The sequence below is a fragment of the Ursus maritimus genome, unplaced genomic scaffold (genome assembly GCF_017311325.1).
Source record: "Ursus maritimus isolate PB19 unplaced genomic scaffold, ASM1731132v1 scaffold_11, whole genome shotgun sequence".
Classification (NCBI taxonomy): domain Eukaryota; kingdom Metazoa; phylum Chordata; class Mammalia; order Carnivora; family Ursidae; genus Ursus; species Ursus maritimus.
The window spans coordinates 54,760,669-54,772,572 of NW_024423453.1; the positions used below are offsets into that span (position 1 = coordinate 54,760,669).

An 11,904-nucleotide genomic window follows, 5' to 3' on the forward strand; every position below is an offset into this window, starting at 1 on the left:
TTACACAGCAAGATATAATTCATACATGATGATTAATTGAGAAACTAACATTCTTTTCTTTATCTATATCAATTCTTTTTGCTCTAAAACTACTCAAATAGTTTTAAAAAAATTTTTTTCCACTTCAGTACAAAGTACTATTATTCTGGAATAAGAGTAAGATGGCTTTGTTATACTAGACACTTTGCTAGTATTACAATGACATAAAAATTACTTCCCTTAAATGAATAAACGGGATGAAATAAAGCTACGCACCAAAATTCGCATACATCACCTACCACATTCATATCAAATAAATCTTGATCACTTATATTGGGCAGGCAAGCAAACGGGAAGCAGCAAATGAAAAACCAGTTCAGAGTCTTCACATTCTTTACCAAAGAAGTCTAATGAGAAATTAATTAGAAAAGCAAATAATTGAATTGAAAACAGTTCTATTAAACACAAATTATTTAAAACAAGTTATACTCTTTATCCTACTATTACTAGGCAAGTTATTTTAAAAAATGGAAAATATTTAAGATGAAATTTTGAGAGTTATATTGCTGGATCATCATTGGGAAAACTTTTTTCCTCCACTAAACTCATTCTGGCATGTGCTAGTGGCATTATTTGTAGTCATCAGCTGGTGCAGTTGGATAATTCCATATCTATCCACTCAGAAATTAGATAGACACCATTTGCAATGTAAGAAACATGCTTCATTGGATACTACTGGATCTCAGGATCTCAGGTCAAGAACCAGCACCATCCACTTGTCCTTTAAAATATGTTTCATTGTCAGCTAATTCTTTTCAAGATGCTTTGAAGCTACAAAAACTGCAAATTTTCTCATAATAGAGTTAAAACTGACATAATTACCTGCTTTCTTATGGTCACTCTCATATTCTAACAGAAGGGAAGAAATTCCTGCTAGTCACCAGGAGGCAAAAGCAATAGAGGAACATTTCTAGCTCTTGTCAAACTCACTCCTGTCACCCCAGGCCTGAGTGGTGAGTTTGGGAAAAGGAGCGTATTGTCATTTGATTCAAATCATCCTCTCTCTGTGTCTTCCCCCTCTCTTCCTTCCCCCAGTTCCTCCTTCCTTGCTCTTCTCTGACTTCTTTCTCTGACAATAACACACTTGGCTCTGTGTGTTTCATCGCTTCTCTTTGAATGACCCACTGCCTCTCTTCTGTTGCACTCTCTACCTCTTTGTCATGGCTGTTCCTCTTCACTGATCTACTTTGTACTGTGTCTTTTTTCTGTCTCATTCTCTTTATATTTCTCTGTTAATCTCTATGTCTGGCTCACTCTGTCTTTTTGCCCATATATTCGTCTCTATTTCTATTTCTGTCCATCTCTCTTTGCCTTTCTGTGTTTGTGTCTCATTTCTTTCTTTTCTTTTCTTTTTTTTTAAAGATTTTATTTATTTATTTGTCAGAGTGGGGAGGGTGCAAGCAGAGGGAGCAGCAGGCAGAGGGAGAAGCAGGCTCTCCACTGAGCGGGGAGCCTGATGCAGGAGTTGACTTGAGCCTAAGGCAGAAGGCGTCCTACTGTGTCTCATTTCTTAATTTTTTTTTAATAATGATTTTTTATTATATTATGTTAGTCACCATACAGTACATCCCCGGTTTTCGATGTAAGGCTCGATGATTCATTAGTTGTGTATAACACCCAGTGCACCATGCAATATGTGCCCTCCTTACTACCCATCACCGGTCTATCCCATTCCCCCACCTCCCTCCCCTCTGTAGCCCTCAGTTTGTTTCTCATAGTCCATAGTCTCTCATGTTTCATTCCCCCTTCTGATTACCCCCCCTTTCTTTATCCCTTTCTTCCACTACTGATCACTCTAGTTCTTATGTTCCATAGATGAGAGAAATCATATGATAGTTGTCTTTCTCTGCTTGACTTATTTCACTAAGCATTATCTCCTCCAGTGCCGTCCATGTTGTAGCAAATGCTGAGAACTCGTTCTGATTGCTGAGTAATATTCCATTGTATATATGGACCACAACTTCTTAATCCAGTCATCTGTTGCAGGGCATCTCGGCTCCTTCCACGATTTAGCTATTGTGGACATTGCTGCTATGAACATTGGGGTGCATATGGCCCTTCTCTTCACTACGTCTGTATCTTTGGGGTAAACACCCAGTAGCGCAATGGCTGGATCATAGGGTAGCTCAATTTTTAACTTTTTAAGGGACCTCCACACTGTTTTCCAGAGTGGCTGTACCAACTTGCATTCCCACCAACAATGTAGGAGGGATCCCCTTTCTCCACATCCTCTCCAACAATTGTTGTTTCTTGCCTTGTCTATTTTTGCCATTCTAACTGGCGTAAGGTGGTATCTCAGTGTGGTTTTGATTTGAATTTCCTTGATGGCTAATGATTTTGAACATTTTTTCATGTGTCTGTTAGCCATTTGTATGTCTTCATTGGAAAAGTGTCTGTTCATATCTTCTGCCCATTTTTTGATTTGTTTATTTGTTTCTCGTGTATTGAGTTTGAGAAGTTCTTTGTAGATCTTGGATACCAGTCCTTTATCTGTAGTGTCATTTGCAAATATATTCTCCCATTCCGTGGGCTGCCTCTTAGTTTTTCTGACTGTTTCCTTGGCTGTGCAGAAACTTTTAATCTTGATGAAGTCCCATAAATTCATTTTATCTTTTGTTTCTCTTGCCTTTGGGGATGTGTCATGAAAAAGGTTGCTTTGGCCGATGTCGTAGAGGTTGCTGCCTATGTTCTCCTCTAGAATTTTGATGGATTCCTGTCTCACATCGAGGTCTTTCATCCATTTGGAGTTTATTTTTGTGTATGGTGTGAGAGAGTGGTCAAGTTTCATTCTTTTGCATGTAGCTGTCCAATTTTCCCAGCACCATTTATTGAAGAGACTGTCTTTTTCCCACCGGATGTTTTTTCCTGCTTTATCAAATATTAGTTGCCCAAAGAGCCGAGGGTCCATTTCTGGGCTCTCTATTCTGTTCCATTGGTCTATGTGTCTGTTTTTGTGCCAGTACCATGCTGTCTTTGTGATCACAGCTTTGTAGTACAGCTCGAAATCCGGCATTGTGATGCCCCCAGCTTTGTTTTTCCTTTTCAACAGTTCCTTGGAGATTCGGGGCCTTTTCTGTTTCCATACAAATTTAAGGACTATTTGTTCCAGTTCTTTGAAAAATGTCCTCGGTATTTTGATCGGGATAGCATTGAAAGTGTAGATTGCTCTGGGTAGCATGGACATTTTAACTATGTTAATTCTTCCGATCCATGAGCATGGAATATCTTTCCATCTTTTTATGTCTTCCTCAATGTCTTTCAAGAGTGATTTATAGTTTCTAGAATATAGGTCCTTTACGTCTCTGGTTAAGTTAATTCCAAGGTAACGTATGGTTTTTGGTGCTATTGTAAATGGGATGGATTCCCTAATTTCTCTTTCTTCGGTCTCGTTATTCGTGTATAGAAATGCAACTGATTTCTGAGCATTGATTTTGTATCCCGCCACGTTACTGAATTGCTCTATAACTTCTAATAGTTTGGGAGTGGCTTCTTTTGGGTTTTCCATATAGAGTATCATGTCATCTGCAAAGAGAGACATTTTGACTTCTTCTTTGCCAATTTGAATACCTTTGATCCCTTTTTGTCGTCTGATTGCTGTTGCAAGGACTTCTAGTACTATGTTGAATAATAGTGGCGAGAGTGGGCATCCTTGTCGAGTTCCTGATCTTAAGGGAAAGGCTTCCAGCTTTTCCCCATTGAGAATAATATTTGCAGTAGGCTTTTCATAGATGGCTTTTATGAGATTGAGAAATGTACCTTCTATTCCTACACTCTGAAGGGTTTTAATCAGGAAAGGATGCTGTATTTTGTCAAATGCTTTTTCGGCATCGATTGAGAGGATCATATGGTTCCTGAGTCTTTTCTTGTTGATATGATGTATCACGCTGATTGATTTGCGAATATTGAACCACGCTTGCATCCCAGGTATGAATCCCACTTGATCGTGATGGATAATCCTTTTAATGTACTGTTGGATTCTATTAGCAAGTATCTTGTTGAGGATTTTGGCGTCCATATTCATTAGGGAAATCGGTCTGTAATTCTCCTTTTTGAGGGGGTCTTTGCCTGGTTTGGGGATCAAGGTAATATTGGCCTCATAGAATGAGTTTGGTAGCTTTCCTTCTGTTTCTATTTTTTGAAATAGCTTTAGGAGAATAGGTATTATTTCTTCTTTGAATGTTTGGTAGAATTCCCCAGGAAAACCGTCCGGGCCTGGAGTTTTGTTATTTGGAAGGTTGTTTATCACTGACTCAATTTCTTCATAATTAATTGGCCTGTTTAAGGAATCAATTTCTTCCGGTTTCAATCTTGGTAGTTTATAGGTTTCCAGGAAGGATTCCATCTCTTCCAGATTGCTTAGTTTATTGGCATATAGCTGTTGATAAAAATTTCTAATAATCCTTCCAATTTCAATGGTGTTCGTCGTGACCTCTCCTTTTTCATTCATAATTTTAATAATCTGGGTCCTTTCTCTTTTCTTTTGGATAAGTCTTGCCAGTGGTCTGTCAATTTTATTGATTCTCTCAAAGAACCAGCTTCTAGTCCTGTTGATCTGCTCTACTGTACTTCTGGTTTCTGCTTGATTGATTTCAGCTCTAATTTTGGTCAACTGCTTCCTCGTGCGTGGATTAGGCCTGTCCCTCTGTTGCTGTTCCAGCTTCTTGAGGTGAGAATATAAAAACTGCATTTTAGATTTTTCTATTCTTTTGAGTGAGGCTTGGATGGCTATGTATTTCCCCCTTAGGACTGCCTTTGCAGTATCCCATAGGTTTTGGACTGTTGTATTTTCATTCTCATTGGTCTCCATAAATTGTTTAATTTGATTTTTGATTTCCTGGTTTATCGAGTCATTCCTGAGCAGGATGGTTCTTAGTCTCCAAGTGTTTGAGTTTCTTCCAAATTTTTCCTTGTGGTTGAGTTCCAATTTCAGAGCGTTGTGGTCTGAGAATATGCAGGGGATAATTTCAATCTTTTGGTATCGGTTGAGACCTGTTTTGTGTCCCAGAACATGGTCTATTCTTGAGAATGTTCCATGGGCATTAGAATAGAATGAGTATTCTTTGGTTCTGGGGTGTAGTGTTCTATATATATCTATGAGGTCCAACTCGTCGAGTATGGCATTCAAAGCCTTTGATTCTTTGCTTAGTTTTTGCCAGGGTGTTCTGTCTATTTCTGAGAGTGGAGTGTTGAGGTCCCCTACTATTAATGTATTTTTATTTATATGTCTCTTTATTCTGGTTAAGAGTTGGCTTGTGTATCTTGCTGCTCCCCTGTTGGGGGCATATATATTTATAATTGTCATATCCACTTGTTGAATACTTCCCTTAAGAATAATATAGTGCCCTTCTGCATCTCTAACTATAGTCTGTAGTTTAAAATCCAATTTATCTGATATGAGAATTGCTACCCCAGCTTTCTTTTGAGGTCCATTTGCGTGAAAGATGGTACTCCATCCCCTTACTCTCAGTCTGAATGCATCTTTGGGTTCGAAATGAGTCTCTTGTAGACAGCAAATGGATGGGTCATTTCTTTTTATCCAATCTGCAACCCTGTGGCGTTTTATGGGATGGTTCAAACCATTTACATTAAGACTGATTACTGAGAGATATGATTTTAATGTTGCCATGTTGCCAGTAAAGTCTTTGTTTGTATTGGCTGTGACTTTCTGTTCTGTATCACTCTTGGGGCCTTTTTACTTTTATAGAACCCCCCGTAATATCTCCTGTAGGGCTGGTTTCGTGGTTACAAAATTGGTTAGTGACTGGCGATTCTGAAATGTCTTTATTTCTCCATCAATTCTGAATGACAGCCTTGCTGGATAAAGGATCCTTGGCTGCATGTTTTTCTCTGAAAGAGCTTTAAATATGCTCCCCCAACCCTTTCTCTCATTCCAGGTCTGTGTAGACAGGTCTGACGTAATTCTGATGCTTTTGCCTTGGTACGTGAGAAATTTCTTTGCCCTGGCCGCTTTCAATACTGTATCCTTGCATCTAATATTTGCGAATTGCACTATGACGTGACGTGGCGTAGGTTTGTCGTGGTTGAGCTTGGGAGGGGTCCTCTCTGCCTCTTGGACACGAATGTTTGTTTCCCTTGCTAGATTAGGGAAGTTTTCAGCTACAATTTGTTCAAATATCTCTTCTAGACCTCTGTTTTTCTCCACCCCCTCGGGGATGCCGATGATTCTAACATTGGATCGTTTCATTGAGTCAGTAATCTCCCGTAACCTACATTCGTGGGCGTGGATTTTTTTAAGACCATCTTCTATTTTCGTTTTTTCCTCTATTAACCCATCCTCCAATTCACTAACCCGTTCCTCTGCTTCTGCGACCCTGGCCGTCAGAGCCTCTAGTTTTGCCTGCATTTGGCTCATAGAATTTTTAATTTCTGTCAGATTCGCTCTCATTTCTGTCCTTAGGGATTCTATATTCTCAGTAACCTTTTCGTTAATAGTTTTTTCAATTCTACTCATCATTTTGACCATCGTGACTCTGAATTCCATTTCTGATAATTTGGTTACATCCATATCCATTATTTGTGTGGCAGAGGCCACAGACTCACTGTCTTTCTTTGCTGGGGGGGGCTTCTCCTTCTTGTCATTCTGATGAGGAGAGGTTGCGGGGTTGTCCAGAGCCCAAATTATTGACTGGGTCCCAGGCCGTGCCCCTTGTTTTATAGGGATCTTAGGGATGTGGGCTTCTTCTTTAAAGATTTTATTTATTTATTTATGTGGCAGCCAACCAGCGAGAGAGGGAACAGAAGCAGGGGAGTGGGAGAGGAAGAAGCAGGCTCCCAGTGGAGGAGCCCGATGAGGGACTCCTCTCCGGAACGCCGGGATCACGCCCTAAGCTGAAGACAGGCACTCAATGACTGCGCCACCCAGGTGCCCCGGGATGTGGGCTTCTTGATTTTTCAGCCTGCCTTCTGTGTTCTGGGCGAGGGGCCTGCCACGCCGATACTCAGGTAACCCTGTTTGGGTAGAGTTTCCGTGTTCCCTGCGAGGGGGGATGGGGATGGGCACGCTGTGAGCTGGTATTTCCAGGCTTTTGTTCTCTGGTGGCTTTCCCTGGCGGTCTGTTATGCCTCTTCTGAAAGTCAGAGCAGCAGCGGCCAAATTTCAGCCTCTGTCACGGAACAGAAGGATTGCGGCCCGTTCTCTACTAATGTTCTGGCCACTTTAACTCTGTTTCTGTTGGTGCTGCTCAACCCTGCAGCGTCCCGGGATGTGCGCGCAACTCGGGTCCCTGCCCTCACTTCCAGGGCTGGCGCGCTCTGTCCTTTGTGTTTCTAATGCCGCCAGCCACCGGCCTCGCGCGCTCCCGGGTCTCCGGTCTCAGTCTATGCCCGGTGAGCACACCTCGATTCCGGAGTTTCGGGAGAAGCCTGGTGGCGCGCGCACCCGGTTCAGGGTCTCAGTCTGCTGTTTCGCGGGTGCCGACCACGAGTCCGCCCGCTCCCCCGTGCAGGTGGCCCGCCAACCGCCAGCCGCCCTGCGCGCGCTCCAGGAGCTCCCGGTCTCAGTCTGGATCCCGTGAGCACACCGGGATTCCGGTGTTCCGGGAGATGCCTGGTGGCGCGCGCGTACCCGGCTCACCGGTCTCAGTCCGCTCTCTCGCGGGTGCCCTCTGTGAGTCCGCCCGCTCCCCCGTGCAGGTGGCTGCCGCTTCCCCGGGCCCCAACCCGGAGATGCCTGGTGGCGCGCGTACCCGGCTCACCGGTCTCAGTCCGCTCTCTCGCGGGTGCCCTCCATGAGTCCTTCGTACCTCAATACTCAGCGCTGGAGATGTTCATTTGTAGAGTTCCAGATGCATCATCCTGCGTCTCAGGCTGGTTCCGTGGTTATTTAGGCTGGTCTGGTACCTATCCAGCTCGACTCAGGGGACCGGCTGAAAAAGGGGTCCCCTACTCCTCCGCCATCTTAACTCCCTCCCCACTGTGTCTCATTTCTTTATCTCTCCCTACTTCTCTTCTCTGATTGTCTGTCTCTGTGTCTGTCTTTGTTTCTCTCTCCATATGTAGCTCTACCTTTCCTACCACAGTTCCTTGTGTCTTCCTCTGTGAACAGTCTTTCTGTCTGTCCCTATCTCTGTCTTTCTATTTCAGACCCACCTCCTACTATGAAGATACGCGCTTGTATTCTCCCTATTATGTAGTAAAGTAAAGACAGAATCTAAGGAGGGGGCCACTGCTGTTTTATTTAGGAGAGAGATAACTGCAGTTTCACTCAGGGCTATGCTTTATAAGCCACATTTGACTGAGAAAGAAAATAATGCTAACTCAGCTTCATCCATATCACTTCCACGTTAATTGTTCTGTCAATCCCAACTTTAGAGGAGAAACACAAGGGTTTAATGTTTGACCCTTAAGCCCCCAAAATTAAATGCATGACTTGGATTTATTAATAAGAAACCCTAAATTTTTAACAGTTACAATCATCTGATCCTGTTAACCAGCTGGAATTAAAAGAAAAACTTCAAAAAAAACCCCCAAAACTGAACTAATCGTCTGATTGTTTTTGTTTTAATTAGATAGAAGTGGTGGTCACACAACATTTTTACCATATCAAATGCCCACAGAATTATATACTTTAACATGATTAATTGTATGTTATATGAATTTTACCTCAATTAAAAGAAACTTAAGAAAAAATATTGCCTATTATTTGTCACTCTTTTTTATTTACTTGTCCATTTTTCTGGAAGTTGTATTAGTTTCCTAATGCTGATGTAACAAATTACCACAAACTTTTGGCTTAACATAATCTAAATTCGTTATGGAAGTTCTGGACCAGAGTGTAGTCGGGCCTGTGTTGGTTCCTCCCAGAGGCCAGTGGGGAGAATTTATTGCCTTACCTTTCCCAGCATCTGCAGGCTGCGGCACAGTCCTTGAACCTTCCCACGTTCCAAGCCAGCAAGGATCAGTTAAATCTTCACCATATCACACCTCTCTGACTCTGACTTTCCTGCCCCTCTCTTTCCCTTATAAGGACCCTTGTGATCACACTGGATCAATCCAGAAAATCCAGTCTGCAATGTCAGTTCCCCCTTTGCTACATAACATATTCACAGATTCCCAAGATTAGGATCCAGACATTTTTTTTTTTAGGGGAGGGGGGTTATTTTGCCTACCACAGAAATCATCCCAGAGGAAAACACAGAGGGAAAAATAATTATACTCACCCCTCTAAGTCCCAAATGCAGGCAACTGCCCTGGAACGCTCAAGTTCTTTTCCATGAAGTTGAGTCATTATTAGTTAATTTCTTATTCCACGGTTGAATAAACTGAGCACTTTCTCTTGTCCTTCACAAGCCTCTACATACCAACATAATCTGAATAAACCAAATTTCAGAAATAAATTCAGAAATAAATAAACCAAATTCAGAAATATGAATAAACCAAAGCAGCCCTTACTGCTCCATTTATTTTCTCCTTGCTTCTGGAAGTGAGGGAAGGGAAATTCTGCCACCTTTCCATTTTCTCTGAGCATTCCTTCTCTCCTTTTCATCTTGGGGGGCTTAGTTTATCCTCTACTTCTAATGCCTTTACTCTACCTGGCATGCATTACAGAATTTTCCCCTTATTTTTGTTATTTTCTTTTTCTTTTATTCTATCTTTTCCTCAAAGACATGGAAAATACCTTCTTTGTTGCCCCCCTATAGTACTCAGGGAAATATAAGACACTAATGACCCTTAATAAATATGCCAAAATTCCTTTTCATATATTTTCAACATTATCCAGATTTGAAAGTTTTACTAGTTAAGAATGCCAATATCTACTAAAAGGCAAACAGCATCAATAGGAGAGGAGATGTTCTAGAATAAATTTAGGCCATGCAATGATCTGTTAGCTTATAATGACATTAGAAAATATAGACATATTTTACACATTTAGTGTCAAGTCAAACCCATGGTAGTTTAACTAATTCCAAATAATATAAGAACTTTCTGGTATAAAATTTCTGGAGCATAGATCTGAAAGATTGTTTCCTGTGTATTTTATTTGCAATAGTTTTGTCCTTATTTTCTAAAGTTTAGCTTTATCTCAAAATATTTACCTTTATTTTTTTTTATTGACTTCACCTTCTGTTCCCGTACATTCCACAATCTTACCAGTTTTTGACAGAGGTAGTTGGTATGCTTTTTTCATGTCAGCCAACTTAGAAATTGTTAGGAAAAAGGAACCAAAATTCTTTTGAACTCTATTGTGTTCCTCAATCACTGTAGCAAAGTCCTTGAGAAGATCATCTGGAATCACCTGGGAACAATGATATGGATGAATGTAAATACTCAAAACAAAAGCAGAGGCTTATCGAAGTCTGTGAGGCAAGAGTCAAAATGTATTTGTTTTAAGTCCGGATGGAAATATATTTCTAAGTATGAATTTTATTCATAGGAAAGTATAAATATAAAAATTAAAGGGACATAGGGTCATAGAGATTTTGGTATATACTATTCCCTTCCAGTCTTGTATATACAAATTTATGATGTAGCGTTCAGTTTTATGGTCTAATATTTACGCTTAACATTATATCTGGAGCATTTGCCATGTCACAGACTATTATTTGCGAAGATGAATGTTAGTGGCTGTACAATATAGCCACACATAGGTATGCTAAAATTGATCTAACCTTTCCTTCACTGTTGGATATATAGGTAGCACCAGTTTTTAAATATAAATAAGTATGATAGGTTATGGACTGAACTGTGTTCCTCAAAAAATCATGTTGAAATTCCAAACCCCAGTATCTGAGAATGTAACCTTATTAGGAAATAGGGTCGTTGCAGATGTAATTAGTCAAGATGAGGTCATATTAGAATAGGATGGACCCCTAAGCTGATATGACTGGTGTCCATATAAAAAGAAATTTGGACACAGAGACATGCACACAGGGAGAGCACCAGGAACATAAAGGCAGAGATTGGGCTAATGTGACTACAAGCCAAGGAATGTCACAAATTACCAGCAAACCACCAGCAGCTAGGAGAGAGGCAGGGAATATTGTCCCTCAGTCTTCAGAGGAAACCAATCCTACCTGGACTTTCGGCCCCCAGAACTAAGAGCTTACAAATTTTTGTTGTTTAAGCCACCCAGTCTGTGGTGCTTTGTTACAGCAGACTTAGGAAACTATTAAATAAATTTTTACATCATTTTTGTATCTTTAATTACATAATTATTATATATTCTAAGCAGTAGAATCACTATATTAAAGAATATTTTTAAAGGATATATCTATTTACAGTCCTATCAGTATAAATGGTAATTGCAATATTTGCGAAATTAACAAATGAACTATAGTATCTTGTGAATATCCATTTTTTACTGTTAGATTATTTTACATTTTATTTTCTCTGTAACTTTAGAATATGAGAAAACTATACATTTTATTATACCTATTTTGCATTTGAAGACTTACTAAACTGTCATTAATTGTAACCATTTTTTCTGTTGATTCTTTTGGCTTTTCAGTGGCCAGTTATTTCATCTGAAAATAACACTAGTTATGAAAATAAGAGCTAACAGTGCCAATTATGTATATAATTCATTTAATCTTCACAGCAATCCTTTGAAGCAGATAGTATTATGATTCCCAATTTTCAGAAAAGAAACAGCTCCGGATACTACATGCTAAGTGGCAGAACTGGAGTCCAGGAATCTGGTTTTTTTTTTTTTTTTTACCTTTCCTTTCTTTCAGCTTCTCCTTTTTTTTTTAATTTAAATTCAAGTTAGTGAATTTTAAAAATAAGCTTTAATTTCAATATTTATTTAATCTCATTTTACTGGCTATTCTGTCCAGAGTGGCAACGTTTTTCTATTCCATGTTTTTTTTTAAATAATTTTTATTTTGTTATGTTAGTCACCATACA

The 11,904-nt window shown here is 40.1% G+C and overlaps 1 long non-coding RNA gene across 1 annotated transcript; it reads right to left on the reverse strand.

Annotated features, from left to right (window-relative positions):
* Positions 1 to 275: 275 nt before the first annotated feature.
* Positions 276 to 10,290, reverse strand: LOC103658141. Its single transcript, XR_567040.2, has 3 exons — positions 10,095 to 10,290; positions 9,219 to 9,368; positions 276 to 386 (listed from the first exon to the last, which is right to left on the reverse strand). It is a non-coding gene; the product is annotated as an uncharacterized LOC103658141 (long non-coding RNA).
* Between the last annotated feature and the right edge of the window lie 1,614 nt (positions 10,291 to 11,904).